Source organism: Mastomys coucha, unplaced genomic scaffold, assembly GCF_008632895.1.
Source record: "Mastomys coucha isolate ucsf_1 unplaced genomic scaffold, UCSF_Mcou_1 pScaffold15, whole genome shotgun sequence".
Lineage (NCBI taxonomy): Eukaryota > Metazoa > Chordata > Mammalia > Rodentia > Muridae > Mastomys > Mastomys coucha.
This window is the reverse complement of record NW_022196897.1, coordinates 167,293,095-167,308,199: the sequence shown is the minus strand read 5'-3', so window position 1 is coordinate 167,308,199 and position 15,105 is coordinate 167,293,095. Positions and strand designations below refer to the sequence as shown.

The following is a 15,105-nucleotide window of genomic DNA, read 5'->3' as shown; positions in this document are numbered from 1 at the left end:
AGTGATAATGGTGGCCTAGGCTCTAGTCTCAAAGACTTGGAAGGTCGGCTTGCTGGTTACAAAAACCCTAACTGAAATCAGATTCAGAGACCTAGGCTACTGCCTGCTTGGAATGCCCAAAGGAAAGGTCTTAATTCTCTTTATGGAATAGGCACATGGCTCTTAGACTGGGTGACTCCCAGGATGCCCCTGCTGTGTACAGACACAGCTGAGGTGTAGGTTGGTCTGTATGACCAGTGCTGCTAGCTCTACTGTCAGATACAAGGTTCCCTGTGGCCCTGTGCAGGGCTGGATTCAGGCTTGCCATTCTCAATGAGCCCAGGGAAATATTAGGATATGTTTCCGTCCTGCATCTGGTCCGAAGAAGGCGGGAGCATGGGAACCACTCATGGGTTTGGAGGATGGTAATGAATGTTAAATGCATTAAACAATTTAATTGGACAGGTTATAATTTATGTCAAATATCTTGCATGCTTAGTGGTGTCTCTACCAGCATGACCTTGACACAACCTCTCTCAGCTGAAGGCTTTTTCCTGAAGTAGTTATGAGGTCTGGCTGCCTGCTCTGCTAAGATGGAGCACAGCTTTGAGATAAGGTAAGCTATAAGTGTTGCTTAAATTCCTTCTAAGCCAAAACTGTGAGAAGACTAAGCCATAGAGCACAGGGGCTCTGGATGGTGGCCACTGGACTGAACTGGAGGCTCAAGCAATACTGCCTAGGATACAGACTGAGCTCTCTGGCCACCAGGGTCCCCTGGAAATGCTCACCCCTGTAGAGTTGTTTCCTGTCCTTCTTCCTCAGTTCATCACTGTCCCAGCTCAGATACCCTCTTCCCAGTGCCTTACCTAGTCCTGTACTCTCCTTACCTTTTGTAGCCTGTGATCTTGGATCTAAATCCCAGCACCTAGTCTGGTACCAGGATGCTGGTTCTGGCCCTTCCTTTCCTGTGGGCTCCTCTTCCCAATCTATAGTGGCAGTGACTACTTAAGAAACAACCCACACACACACTAAAAGGCTGAGTTGATGATGCATGCCTTTATTCCCAACACCCAGAAAGCAGGGGCAGGCAGGTCACTGAGTTCAAGGCCAGTCTGGTCTACATAGTGAGTTCTAGGACAACCAAGACAGTGTAGAGAGACCCTCTCTCAAAAAACAAAAACAAAACAAGAAAAAAAACCACCAAATCACTTGGGCTGGAGAATCATCTCAATGATTAAGAGCACTGGTTGTCTTCCAGAGAAGGGTTCAATTCTCAATATCAACATGGCTGCTCACAACCATCTGTAACTCTAGTCCCAGATGATCTGAAATCCTCCTCTGGCCTCTACAGGCATTGTATGCATGTGGTTCACAAACTCACTCATATATATAAAAATAAGTAAAAATCTTATTAAAAAATATATTTTTAAATCAGCTCGGCAGTACTGGTACATGCCTCTAATCCCAGCACTCAGGAGGCAAAGGTAGGCAGATCTCTACAGAGGTCCAGGACAGCCAGGGCTACATAGTGAAACCCTGTCTCAAAAGAAGTGTTTTAACCTCTTTTAAATTATGTTAAAAACATAATTTTTAATGTTTTATATTTTTACATAATTTTTAACATAACAGATTTTGTAACAGCTTAACACACCTGCATTTTCCATTCTAAATTATGTTTTAAAGTTATGTTTAAAAAAAGAAAAGAAAAAAACCAACAACCAAATACTTGTATTCTCTCAGTCAGAAGCTCAGGCCTGAGCCAGCTTTTCCAGATGGTGCCTGCAAGGGGTCATAAGAGTCTTCTCACAGCTGGATCCCAACGCTAAGTATCCCAGGAACACGCAGGACAGGAAAGCTGCAGAAGCTTTGGTCTAGCTTCTGAAGCTACCAGAAGCAGGGGGAGTGAAAAACGTCCATTTATATTTTCAATGCCCACAGTATCCTATACACACTCTCCTATGCTCACTCAACTATACTCACTCTCCCATCCACACTCTCCTATGCTCACTCAACTATACTCACTCTCCCATCCACACTCTCCTATGCACACTCTCCTATGTATGCACACTCTCCTATGTATGCACACTCTCCTATGCTCACTCTGCTATGCTCACTCTCCCATCCACACTCTCCTATGCTCACTCTGCTATGCTCACTCTCCTATGCACACTCTCCTATGCTCACTCTCCTATGCACACTCTCCCATGCATACTCTCCTATGCACACTCTCCTATGTATGTATACTCTCCTATGCTCACTCTTCTATGCTCACTCTCCTATGCTCTCTCTCCTATGCACACTCTCCTATGCTCTCCCATGTTCACTCTCCTGTGCTCACTTTCCTATGCACACTCTCCTATGCTCACTCTCCTATGCACACTCTCCCATGCACACTCTCCTATGCACACTCTCCTATGCTCACTCTCCTATGCACACTCTCCCATGCACACTCTCCCATGCATACTCTCCCATGCTCACTCTCCTGTGTACACTCTCCAATGCTCACTCTCCTATGCTCACTCTGTTATGCTCACTCTCCTATGCTCACACTCCTATATTCACTCTGCTATGCACACTCTGTTATGTACACTCTCCTATACTCACTCTCCTATACTCACTCTCCTATGCTCACTCTGCTATGCACACTCTCCTATGTTGGGCCCTATTTGGCCCTGTTTTGGGCCTTGAGCAAGCCTGCCTTGAGTTTTGTAAACTGTCTCAGGCGCTTCCATACTGGAGTGACTCAGCACGACCTGCTTAATCCTGCCTTTGCCTAGCTCCTGTTGATATAGAATAACTTTGTTGTCTCCAACAATCACCCCATAACCTTTGTCAACTTTCCCCTCCCCCTATGTCATCTCACCTCAGCAGAAAACTCCACCTCCTCTCTCAGCCCTTTATAAAGAAAAGATTGATACATTAAAACAAGTTCCTGCTTTGGCAGACTCCAGGCTCTGGTGGTTATTCTCTGGAGGCAGGAGATCGGACCACCACACTCACCATACCCCTGAGAGGCTGGCTGGACCGGGTTCTCTCCCTCTCACCTGGTTCTGCCAGCCTGGCAGAATTGGTGCCCCGTGTAAGGAGACACTCCCCCCCCCACGCCCTGACGGGCCAATCGGTCTGTGGGTGAGTGTACCCCCATAAATTATGGGGCAGCACTTTTCCTAATCTAAACCTCCCTCTGAGTCCCTATATCTCCCACTTGATCCCTGAAGCCGCACACCCTGGTCCTCCAGTGGGGCCCTGCTTTTGATACCACCTCCCTCCTTTGATCCTTTTGGTAAAGCCGGGCGGGCGCGGTGGCGCACGCCTGTACTCCCAGCTACTCCAGAGGAGCTGGCCCAAGTGGATGGTGACTTCCTGGAGGTGGTAAAGAGACACGTCTTGAGCCTCCTGCAGTTGTGGGGCCACCCCAGCATCACGCATGCTGTCCCCGGGGCCACCTACACGGGCTGCACACTGGCGGTGTACGTGGGGACGGCCGCTTGGAGATCCCGCACCAGCCCAGGCACCAGTGGTGGGAAGCGCATCTCTTGGATCATCAGCTTTGTGGGGACGGGTGGCCTCGCCTCCTCCCGGGTCCGCCTGTGCTTCTTCGTCTCTGGTGAGGGCAACCAGGCAACCAGAACCTGTTTGTGGTGCAGACCAGCCTGTGGCTGTGCCTGAAGCTGCTCCCCTGTGTCCTGGTGGGTGGCAGCCTGGGGAGGGTGGCAGCCTGGGGAGGGTGCGGGTCAAGGTGTGCTTCCAGGAGCAGGGTCACAGTGGCCGGTGGAACATGGTGGAGAAGAGGGTGGACCTAGGGCGTGGTGGGTGGCATGCCTTCCCCCTTCGTGGAGGCCATCCAGTCCTTATTTGGGAGGAACAAGAGGCGCCTTGACCTGGATGTGCAGTGTGGCACCTGCCAGAGAGCTGGTTAAGCCCGAGGCACTGAGCGTCGGGGAACCCAGGCCACTGGACGATGGGGCAAGCAGCCTGGTCCTCTAGCCAGCCACGTGCATCCAGCGGCGCACACTCCACGAGTGGTTTGGAGCCACTGCTGGTCTCCAGGGCTCTGTACTGTGGGTAGAAGCAGCAGCCACAGTAGGAGTAGGCTGAGTGCCAGCTGGCTGTCCAACACTCTCTCCTGTCTCGACCTGGGTCTGCGCTAGCCCTGGCCTACTCGATTCAATGGCTAGAGCAAAGGTAGAGCTCTGGGCACCAGTTGTCCCATGGGGATGGAGCTTGGAGGAACAGAAGAACAGGGAGCGCCCTAGCTGGCGCTCCAACTGAGCCGTTTCTTCCCTGAGCATCTCCTCCAGTGTCCAGCCTGTGAGCATTGTGGAATGGGAGATGGAGTGGTCAGCCCTTGAAAGCACCTGGCTACCCCTTTCTTCCCTCTCCTGAGCTGTTTCAACATAGGGGTGCCCTGCCCCACCTCACACCTCTCCTCCCTTTCCCTGGGGAGACCTACATAAACCTTGAACTTTTCAGTGGTTCAAAGTCTCCAATCCCTCATCCTCTCCATCACTCCCACCTTGCCCCTGAACACCTGCTTGCCCGTTGCCTCAGTGCAGCAGGGCATAGGCTGTCACTCTTTCAGAGTCCGTGTGGGCAAATAGCTGTTCCAGTCCTGGCTGTGGGTGGCAAGAAGCAGGAGCAGGGCCAAGGGGCTAAGGCAACCACACCTGCACAGCCCCTGGCCAGAGAGGCAGCAGCAGATACCTAGGAGACACTGATGCTCACCGTCCTCTTCCTGGTTTGGCATCCAGCGCCCAGGACCTTAGTGGGTAGGCGCTCAGCTTGGCTTGCTTGCTCCTTTCTCCCTATCAGAAAAACAAAAGGGGGAGTCTCTACCCCCACATGACTGAAAAAGGCACTATTTACCATAAATATTTTCAATTTTTCTAAAGAGGATCCACATCTGTCCCCATTTCAAAAACATTGGTCTTCATCAGTTGCCTACAGCTCCGTTTGGGTTAGGTGGAGAGACCCACTGACTGGAGCTTGGAGAGGGCCAGACCCATTCTTGACAGCCAGAAGAGGATTCGGTTACGTGTTCCCCCAAAATGAAAAAAGACCAATCTGGATACTGGCCAGAGACATAAAATACTTGCCCCAATAGGGGGATGATGATATTAATCACTCCAGGGAAATTTCCAGCCCCAAGATCCCTCATTCTGCTTCCTTCATAGATTTATCAAGAAAAAAAGAATGAAGATTCCCCCTGTCAATGACAATGAAGAGCCTGCAAAAGATTGGTGTGTGTGTGTGGGGGGGGGATTCAATGATCCAAGAAGACTTAGAGAAGAGGAGAGAGTTTAAAGACAACCCACTGTGGACTGGCCTCCATGGCTTCCTGCCCTACCTACTTCCCCTCCTTGGTCCCTTCCTTCTTCTCCTTCTCCCTCTCATGGTGGGGCTGTGTTTACTTAATACACAATTCACCCAACAGTGTATAAAGGCAATCAGGCTTCATCAGGTCCAGGCTCATTATCAAAGGCTCGATTCCCAAGAGCCAAGATCAACATACGATTGGCCCTCAGAATATGAGTGACCCTCCCGGGCTCTCCATTTGACCAGTGATGGGTAAGATCTCAGACGTGCTGAGACAACCTAAGACAGGTCATGGAGCATGCCCCTTGAGCCAGAGTGACACATGGTATCCAAAGACGGGTAAGATCCCCATGTGGGGGACAACCTAAAGACAGGAGCCATGTAACCTGCTCATTACAAAAACAAAAGCGGTATATGTTGGGCACTATTTGGCCCTGGTTTGGGCCTTGAGAGCAAACCCAAGTCTGGCTCAAGTTTTGTAAAATGTCTCAGGTGCTTCTGTACAGGAGTGACTCAGCACAACCTGTTTAAGCCTGCCTTTGCCTAGCTCCTGCTGATGTAAAGTAACTTTGTTGGCTCTGTCAGTCACCCCATACCCTTCCCATACCCTTTGTCAACTTTCCCCTCCTATATGTCTGTCATCTCACCTCAGCAGAAAACTCCACCACCTCTCTCAGCCCTTTATAAAGAAAAGATTGATACATTAAAACAAGTTCCTGCTTTGACAGACTCCCAGCTCAGGTGGTTATTCTCTGGAGGCAGGAGATCTGAGCCACAACACTCACCATCTCACTCAGCCCCTAGAGGCTCGGCTGGACCAGCTTCTCTCCCTCTCGCCTGGTTCTGCCAGCAGAGAACCTGACATCCTATGCTCACTCTACTATGCACACTCTCCTATGCTCACTCTGCTATGCATACTCTCCTATGCACACTCTGCTATGCTCACTCTCCTCTGCTCACTCTGCATATACACACTCTTCTATGCACACTCTCCCATACTCACTCTCCTATGCACACTCTCCCATGCTCACTCTGCTATGCACACTCTCCTATGTTCACTCTCCCATGCTCACTCTGCTATGCACACTCTCTTATGCACACTCTCCTATGTTCACTCTTATGCTCACTCTCTTATGCTCACTCTGCTATGCACACTCTCCTATGCACACTCTCCTATGCACACTATCCTATGCACACTATCCTATGCTCACTCTCCTATGCTCACTCTCTTATGCTCACTCTGCTATGCACACTCTCCTATGTTCACTCTCCTATGCTCACTCTCCCATGCTCACTCTGCTATGCACACTCTCCTATGTTCACTTTCCTATGCTCACTCTCCTATGCTCACTCTGCTATGCACACTCTCCTATGCACACTCTCCTATGTTCACTCTTATGCTCACTCTCTTATGCTCACTCTGCTATGCACACTCTCCTATACTCACTCTCCTATGCTCACTCTCCTATGCTCACCCTCCTATGCTCACTCTCTTATGCTCACTCTGCTATGCACACTCTCCTATGTTCACTCTCCTATGCTCACTCTCTTATGCTCACTCTGCTATGCACACTCTCCTATGTACATTCTCCTATGTTCACTCTCCTATGCACACTCTCCCATGCTCACTCTGCTATGCACACTCTGCTATGCACACTCTCCAACTGCTCACTCTCCTATGTTCACTCTGCTATGCACACTCTCCTATGCACACTCTCCTATGCACACTATCCTATGCTCACTCTCCTATGCTCACTCTCCTTTGCTCACTCTCTTATGCTCACTCTGCTATGCACACTCTCCTATGTTCACTCTCCTATGCTCACTCTGCTATGCACACTCTTCCATGCACACTCTCCTATGCTCACTCTGCTATGCACACTCTCCTATGCACACTCTCCCATGCTCACTCTGCTATGCACACTCTCCTATGCACACTCTCCCATGCTCACTCTACTATGCACACTCTCCTATGCACACTCTCATATGCTCACTCTCTTATGCATACTCTCCTATGCTCAGCTCTGCTATGCACACTCTATGTTCACTCTCCTATGCATGTTGTCCTATGCTTAATCCCCCATGCATACTCTCCCATGCATGTTCTGCTCCTTTGACCACTTTTGCCAGACAGAGAAAAAAACCTGAACTCCTGCCCTCTTACAGGAGACAAGGGTCTCCAGGTACCTCCTGCAGCTGTCTGCTTCTATCTGACACTCAAGTGAGGAGGGAGAAGAGTGCTCCTGCTTAGCAGACCAGGTGAGGGGGCTCTTGGATGTTCTTTAGTCAATGACCCCTAACAACTGAGGCAACTAGATGAGCAGGGGCACTGCCCTGAACTCCAGAAAACAGAAACCCAACCCTGAACTTCTGAGGATGCCTTGGGATGGAAAGTATATCTGGGCTAAGCTGTTACAAAACCTGAACTCACCCTTGCCTCCAGGCCCTTCGGACAGCCTGAACTCATATGTGTGTACACACAAACATATATTTATGTTGGTTTGCATATGTGTGTGAATATATTTGTAGTGGCACATTAATATGCCCATGTATTCTGAGTATGTACATGCATGTGTCTTTATGGGAGTGTGAGTATGCCACATTACACATATCAAAGTGAATACTGACTGGTGTGTGTGCAATGTGTGAATGTGTTTTGTGTAAGACAGAAACAGAAACTGGGCGGTGGTGGCGCACGCCTTTAATCCCAGCACTTGGAAGGCAGAGGCAGGTGGATTTCTGAGTTCGAGGCCAGCCTGGTCTACAAAGTGAGTTCCAGGACAGCCAGGGATACACAGAGAAATACTGTCTCAAAAAAACAAACAAACAAACAAAAAAAGACAGAAACAGAGTATTGAAGAGAGCAAAGACAGAAACAGAAAGATGGGCATGGCAGGGAGGGGGTGGGACTGGAGAAGAACAGAAGCTTTCTGCCCCTGTGTTTATCCAGCAGGAGCTGGGGTAGTAAAAGGACCCTACAGTGCAGACCTAGCCTTGGGTCAGGCAGGAGCTTTCTGCTGCTGTGTGTCAAAGGTTGAGCAGGAAGTCCTCCCTTACTTAAGTCATTTTCTCCAGGGAGTAAGTAGGCAGCTTGGTCACCTGCTTCAGTGCTGTCAGGGGTGAGCCAGCAAGGAGAAGTAACCTAGACACAGCGACCAGCTCAACAGGCACTCTTCTTCATCAAAGCAACCCTCTGACAGTAGGATGTCTGTCTCTGCTGCCACTTCCTTCTGCAGCCCAGCACCACACCAGGGCGAGGGTTCTGCTGCTGAGTTCTAGAGCTTCACAGCTGTGCCTTAAAGCCTTTGTAACCATTGGGTAAAAATACTCGTTCTCTGTGTGTTAGGAGCGGAAGCCCTTCTGCTTGTAGAAGCTGGATGAGGGGTCATACCTTTCTAGCACAGTCTAGAGTCATGAAGCCAGCACAGCAGTTTGACACAAAGCTGAGCTAAATGTTGCCATCGCTGTCCTGTCTCTGATTTTTAGGTCATGGTCTCTATGTACTGCATTCCTGGGGACTTTCTGCATTGTGGCTCATTTTATGTCTTTTCCTGAGAAAATTATGTGTGGGTCTTTTTTAGGAAAATCCTAAACATAACTATCTGGCCACTAATTAGATGTCTTCCTTATGCTCTGGAAATCGTTAACACAGATAAGCAGTCTAAGCTGGGAATCGCTAAATGAGGCCATTACTCCAAGAATCTTCTTGGGGCATCCATCCCTAAGTAAACCTCAAACTATAACTGGTGCAGGGTAAACAGAGACAACTGACAAACTCTGACTGGCCAGGAAAATAGATTACAAATTCAAGGCCTCTTCTTAAAATATGCTTAGAGTGCTCTGAAAATGTAGTTTAAAAATAGGGGGTCTGCTGGGCGGTGGTGGCACACGCCTTTAATCCCAGCACTTGGGAGGCAGAAGCAGTGGATTTTTGAGTTCAAGGCCAGCCTGGTCTACAGAGTGAGTTCCAGGACAGCCAGGGCTACACAGAGAAACCCTGTCTTGAAACATATAAATAAATAAATAAATAAATAAATAAATAAATAAATAAATAAATAAATCTGTTCTATTTATCCTTTCTAATTGTGACTGAACTTGTACCCCTGGACATGTAATAAAAAATCAGACACATAATCTGTACTTTTTGCATAATCATTAGTCTGTCTTTGTTCTGTGAAATGTGTCTAAATAAAGAAACACCTGGTTGCTAGTCAGTCGGAGCTCCAGAGTGTTCTGATTGGTAGTCAGTTAGAGCTTCAATTTCCCTGACCAGTGCACCTGACTCATTCCTCCCTTCAGGACTCCTTATGTCCTCTGTGGGCTGCCCTGACTGCTGGGACAAATCCTAGCATCTCAGAAGGAAAAGAAATGAAGCTGGCACCAGAGGCTTTGTGTTCCTAAAGTCATGGTTCCCCAGGCCTCCCCTCCAGGACTTTGGGCCCTTGGGGAGGAACCAGTGAGCATGTGGTGCAGCATTCAGGGGACTCTCAGTTTTCCCTCCTTTCTGTAGCCTTGGGCCAAGGTCCTCTCCTGTACAGGCCTATGACCCTCATGGCCTCCAGCCCCAGACCCCCAGCTTCAAATGAATCAAGAGCATCTTTTGTATTCCAAAGGCCAAAGGGCCAGGCTTGCCTTTAATTAAAATGCACATCCTTTAATTAAAGGTCCCATAACACATGAAGGGCATCACTGAAATACGACGTGTGACATAGTCATTACCCCGCTGTTAATTACTAATTAATGAAGCTATTTCAATTAATAGCTTCCCTACCACCACTCCCCCTTGGACAGGTCCCATGCTGAGGTGAGTCCCTGAATCACCCTCAAAAACTGGCTTCTTGCCAGAGACTCCAACCTGAATATTCATGACTCAACTTCACTGCTTTTCAATTAAACATAATAAAGTAAATCCTATCAAAAGTGTATTTCTAGCTCACAAACCATCTCCTTTACTACCTCGATTAGCAGGAGCCAGTGGGTGGGGGAGGGGTTGGCAGACAAGGGAACAGAGTACACTGGGGACTTAGGAGGCTCTGCAGCCCAGGGCACCATCCCAGGTCTGATGGCTTCACCCAGAAAACTGATGTCCAGGGGTTCCCACAGGAACAAATGGGCACCTCAAGGCATTGTTATCCTACAGCTGAAGGACAATAGCCCAGAAGTAGGGCGACAGCCTAGGAGACATTAACATACTAATTATGAATATTAAGCAGCCATTAAAGACCTTGATTTAAAGAAACGACAGGGAAGTCTCACCTAAGGTAACTAGGAGGGGGCAGCCTTGTACCTGAGCTGGAGCTAGAGGTGGGGGACCCCTAGGGAGGTCTGCACAGGGCTTCTGGAGCCCATAAACAGTCCAGCCACTTGAGCAGGCAGTCTCAGCTGGAGGGACATTCAGGCAGAAGTAGGAGGGAGTGGAGCCAGTTGGTTCACAGAGACACTAGGCATGACTGGGCTACATCTTCAAACTCCCCTACGAATAATCTAACAACTACCACGAAGACTATGGCCAATACCAGAATCTTCATGTAGGACAAATCATGCACAAAGTGGACTGGGCACTGCAGCAGCCCTCTCTAGCCCTAACCTGTCTCTCTTGTTCCGGATTGGATTCCCAGGATACTCATTCCTTAATGTGCCCCACTGTGGGAGAAAGCTTCTTTTTCCATGAAGGATTGATTGTCCCCTGAGGTGGAGGTTGAAGGTCTCCAGGACAGTCTACTAAAGCTCCATGTGCCCAGGGAGGGCAGCTCTCACCACCAACACTGAGCCCAACATCTAAAAGTAACTCTTGGTCTGAGAGGAGTTGAGAACAGGTTCCCAGGGACAGCGAAGTGCCTAGGATGTGTGCAGGAGGGCAGGTGCTGGAGTGCCACATTACAACGTCTTTTGGAGACTCCGGACCTGCAACCTCTCAGCTCAGGCCTTCTGCATCTTTTCATCAAAGGCGGAGTCAGGAGCCACATGTCCATTTCTCCTGGGCAGCAGGACATACCCACTGTGGATGTTCCAGACTAAGGGCAGGATGGACTGTTCTCACTTGTCATCCATCAGACTCCTACCCAGCACCCAACACGCCCATCCCAGCCCTGGGAAAGAATTAAAGACCTAGAGAAGGTTCCTTTTGGCTTCACGTTTGTCTTTACCTCACTATGAACTGAGCTTGACTTCTCCCCTGCTTTACTCTCAGCCCCCTCTCTACTTTGCCGCAGACTGGCCCCTCCTCCCCATTGTGTCCCGAGAAAGACGCTAGGTGGCACCAGTCCCCACAGAATCCTGACGTTAACGCGGCCCTGTCCAGCAGTGCCCTCTGTCGGTCAGAGGTGGAATATCAATGGCTGTATGCAAGGCTGTGGGCTGAACAGATAAAACACCAAGACTTGTTAACACAGTTATGGCCACCCACGCACATTCATACCCACAAGCATTTATACAGACTCTATTTCTAGGAAGCTGAAGCAGAGATGTCCTCCGGGTTCCAGGCCTACAGGAGAGAGGCTCCATTAAACCCTGCCAGGACCCCGGGACTGGCCCAGAAGCTTTAAAAACTTTCTAGAAGTTGAAGCAGGAGGGTTTGAGAACCCGGAAGACTGTGGATCTGCCTACAAACAAAGCCAGACTAGCCGTGTGTAAGTGCAGGGCTGGGTAGGGCGACCCTGCTGGCTAGCCTGAGCTGGTAAGGGGATTGGACAAGGAACAGGGAGAAGGAAGGGAGTCGAACTTCTCACTACTTATTCTGGTATCTCTAAGGTCTACTCAGAGCTCTTGCCACCTAATTACCTTTATGTGAAGACCCTCTCCAAATGCAGCCTTATGTGATCACTGTAGGATACCTGTACCTACCCTCCGCGGGAAGGCTCTCTCTTACCCTTTCTAAATGTCTCTGAAAGATTCCTTGGCCACCGTGGTCAAGACCGTCTACCCAGAACTCCTTAGGACAGCCACAAGACTACCACATCCCAGTGGCTGCTTCCAGATCTTGGAACTGTGGGAGACAGGTTATGGACTTTTGCTGAATGAATCCACAAAGGCAAGAACTTACCAGCAAACAAATGAGCCAGTTGACTCCACTGGTACTTAATGTCACTTACTGCATTTTTTAAAATGCAAGATAATATATTTTACGTTACCTGTAAACAGGAGGAGGAAGAGGAGGAGGAGGAGGAGGAAAAGGAAGAGGAGGAGGCTAACTAGAGGCAGGCTCCACCCCTACAGCCTTGGAGGATGGGGCTGTCTTAATGTTTTCTTTTCTTTTCTTTTTTACAAAATTTATGTTCATTGTTGTTTTGACTGCATGTATGCTGGTGTGAGAGTGACAGAAGCCCCTGGAACTGGAGTTACAGATGTGTGAGCTGCCATGTGGGTGCTGAGAATTAATTGAAGGTATGTCCTCTGGAAAAGCAGCCAGTGCTCTTAACCACTGAGACATCTCTCCAGCTCCTTAGTATTTTAATTGTGCTGTGATAAAACATCATGACCAAAAGCAAATTCAGGAGGAAAGGAGTTATTTCAACTTACAGTTTTCTGATCACATCTCATTACTGAGAAAAATTAGGGCAGGAATTCAAGGTGGAAATATGGAGGCAGGAATTGAAGCAAAGTGGCTAGCTTGCTTCTCATGGCTTGCCCAGTCTGTTTTCTTATACAACTCAGGACCACCTGCCCAGGGATGGCATCACACACAATGAGCTGGCCCCTCACATTAATCACTAATGAAATGGCCCCACAGGCCTGCCTACAGGCAATCAGATGGAGGCATTTTCTCAATTGAGGTTCTCTCTTCCCAAATGACTCTAACATGCTAAATTGACAAAATGCTAGTCAGTGCAGGGACCTTCTTGAATATGGCTCCCTAGCTTCAGGAACTCAACTATGGAAGATTGGAAGCATAGCCTGAGGTTCCTAGGGTGCTCCTTGGATTGAGCAATCAGGCCTCATTCTACAAGGCCAGGTTAGAGAGATAACTTATTGGCTAATCCTGCTCTTCTGAAAGATCCAAGTTTGGTTCTCCCACACTGGGCAGCTTATGACTGCCTATAATTCCAGCTCTGAGGGATCCAATGCCCTCTTCTGGCCTCCCTGGGTACCCCAACACATGTGGCACACACACACACACACACACACACGTCTTTTTTTTTTTTTAAAGATTTATTTTATATATGTGAGTACACTGTAACTGTCTTCAGACACACCAGAAGAGGGCATCAGAATCCATTACAGATGGTTGTGAGCTGCTGGGAATTGACCTCAGGACCTCTGGAAGAGAAGTCAGAATGCTCTTAACTGCTGAGCCATCACTCCAGCCCCCAACACAGGAGTCTTAAAAGAGTATTTTTATTCAAAATTGGAAGACCACGGAAGAAAGTTTGTGCTCCTACATCACTTCATGGCACATCTGGTTCAGGGCATCTTGCTCTGGAGATTTATGCACACTTCTGACAGGAGCTGTTTAGACAGGTGAGAGAGCAGTGCAGGTACACTAGGACAGCAGTGAGGGTCTAGCCTGTGTCAGTGCTCTGAGGATCCTCTCAGATCCGGCTGACCCCCCACTGCTTTCCTCATGAGTGGATTGTAAAACATTCTCAACACATGTTTTTTGGGGGGGTTTTGTTTGTTTGTTTGTTTGTTTTTCAAGACAGGGTTTCTCTGTGTAGCCCTGGCTGTCCTGGAACTCACTGTGTAGACCAGGCTGGTCTCGAACTCAGAAATCCTTCTCCCTCTGCCTCCCGAGTGCTGGGATTAAAAGAGTGTGCCACCACTGCCCTGTCATGTTCATTCTTTTTAAAAAGGTACCTGTGTGTGCACATAGGCTAGCCCACACTGGTATATGAGTATGGGCTAGCCCACGCTGGTGCATGAAGAGGCTGAAGGTGGACACAGATGGTTTCTTCTACAGTAACTCCAGTTCTTTGAATCAAAGTCTCTCATTACATCTAAAGTTCACCATTTGCGCTAGACTGGATGGTCAGTGAGCTCCAAGATTTGTTGGAGTTACAGTGCATATCACTGTACCTGGCTTTTGTATGTGGGTTCTGGGAATCCAAACCCAGGCTCTCAAGCTGTTCAACAAGCATTTCACTCACTGAGCCTTCTGCCCTGCCTCAGGGGATGATACAAGGGAAAGCTCTCCTTGGGGCATGCCATGGTCATTCTGAAATGAAAGCAGCTGATGTCTGGCACAAGCCCCTCACAAGACTGAGTACAATAGCACTCCCTAACTGAGCAGCAGCAGTCATGAGGCAGTTTAGTCATGCGAGGCCCCTCCCCCAAGGACTGCGGGGTGAGGAAGACTTTGTCTGTAGTATAGACCTGTAAGTCTATCACATTCCTGTAAATAACTCCAGTTAAACTCACTGGTAAACTGGGCAGTGGTGGCTCACGCCTTTAACCCTCAGAACCTGAGAGGCAGAGGCAGGAGGATCTCTGTGAGTTCAAGGCCATCCTGGTCTACATAATGAGTTCCCAAACAGCCAGAGTGAGGCCCTATACAGTGAGGCCCTGTCTCAAAAAAAAAAAAAAAAAAAAAAAAAAAAAATCCAAACTCATTGGTTCATCAAGTTAAACTTGGGTGGAGCCAGGCGGTGGTGGTGCACGCCTTTAATCCAAGCACTTGGGAGGCAGAGACAGACGGATTTCTGAGTTCAAGGCCAGCCTGGTCTACAGAGTGAGTTCCAGGACAGCCAGGGCTACACAGAAAAACCCTGTCTCAAAAAAACAACAACAACAAAAAAAATTGGGTGGAACCAGTTTTGTTTGTTTGCTTGGTTGTTTGGTTGTTTGGTTGTGTTTTTTTTTTTTTTTTTTTTTTTT

General features: G+C 48.6%; 1 pseudogene; it reads left to right on the top strand.

The window, feature by feature from the left end:
- Nucleotides 1-572: 572 nt before the first annotated feature.
- On the top strand, nt 573-3,899 carry LOC116091850 (annotated as a pseudogene).
- The last annotated feature ends 11,206 nt before the right edge of the window (nt 3,900-15,105 follow it).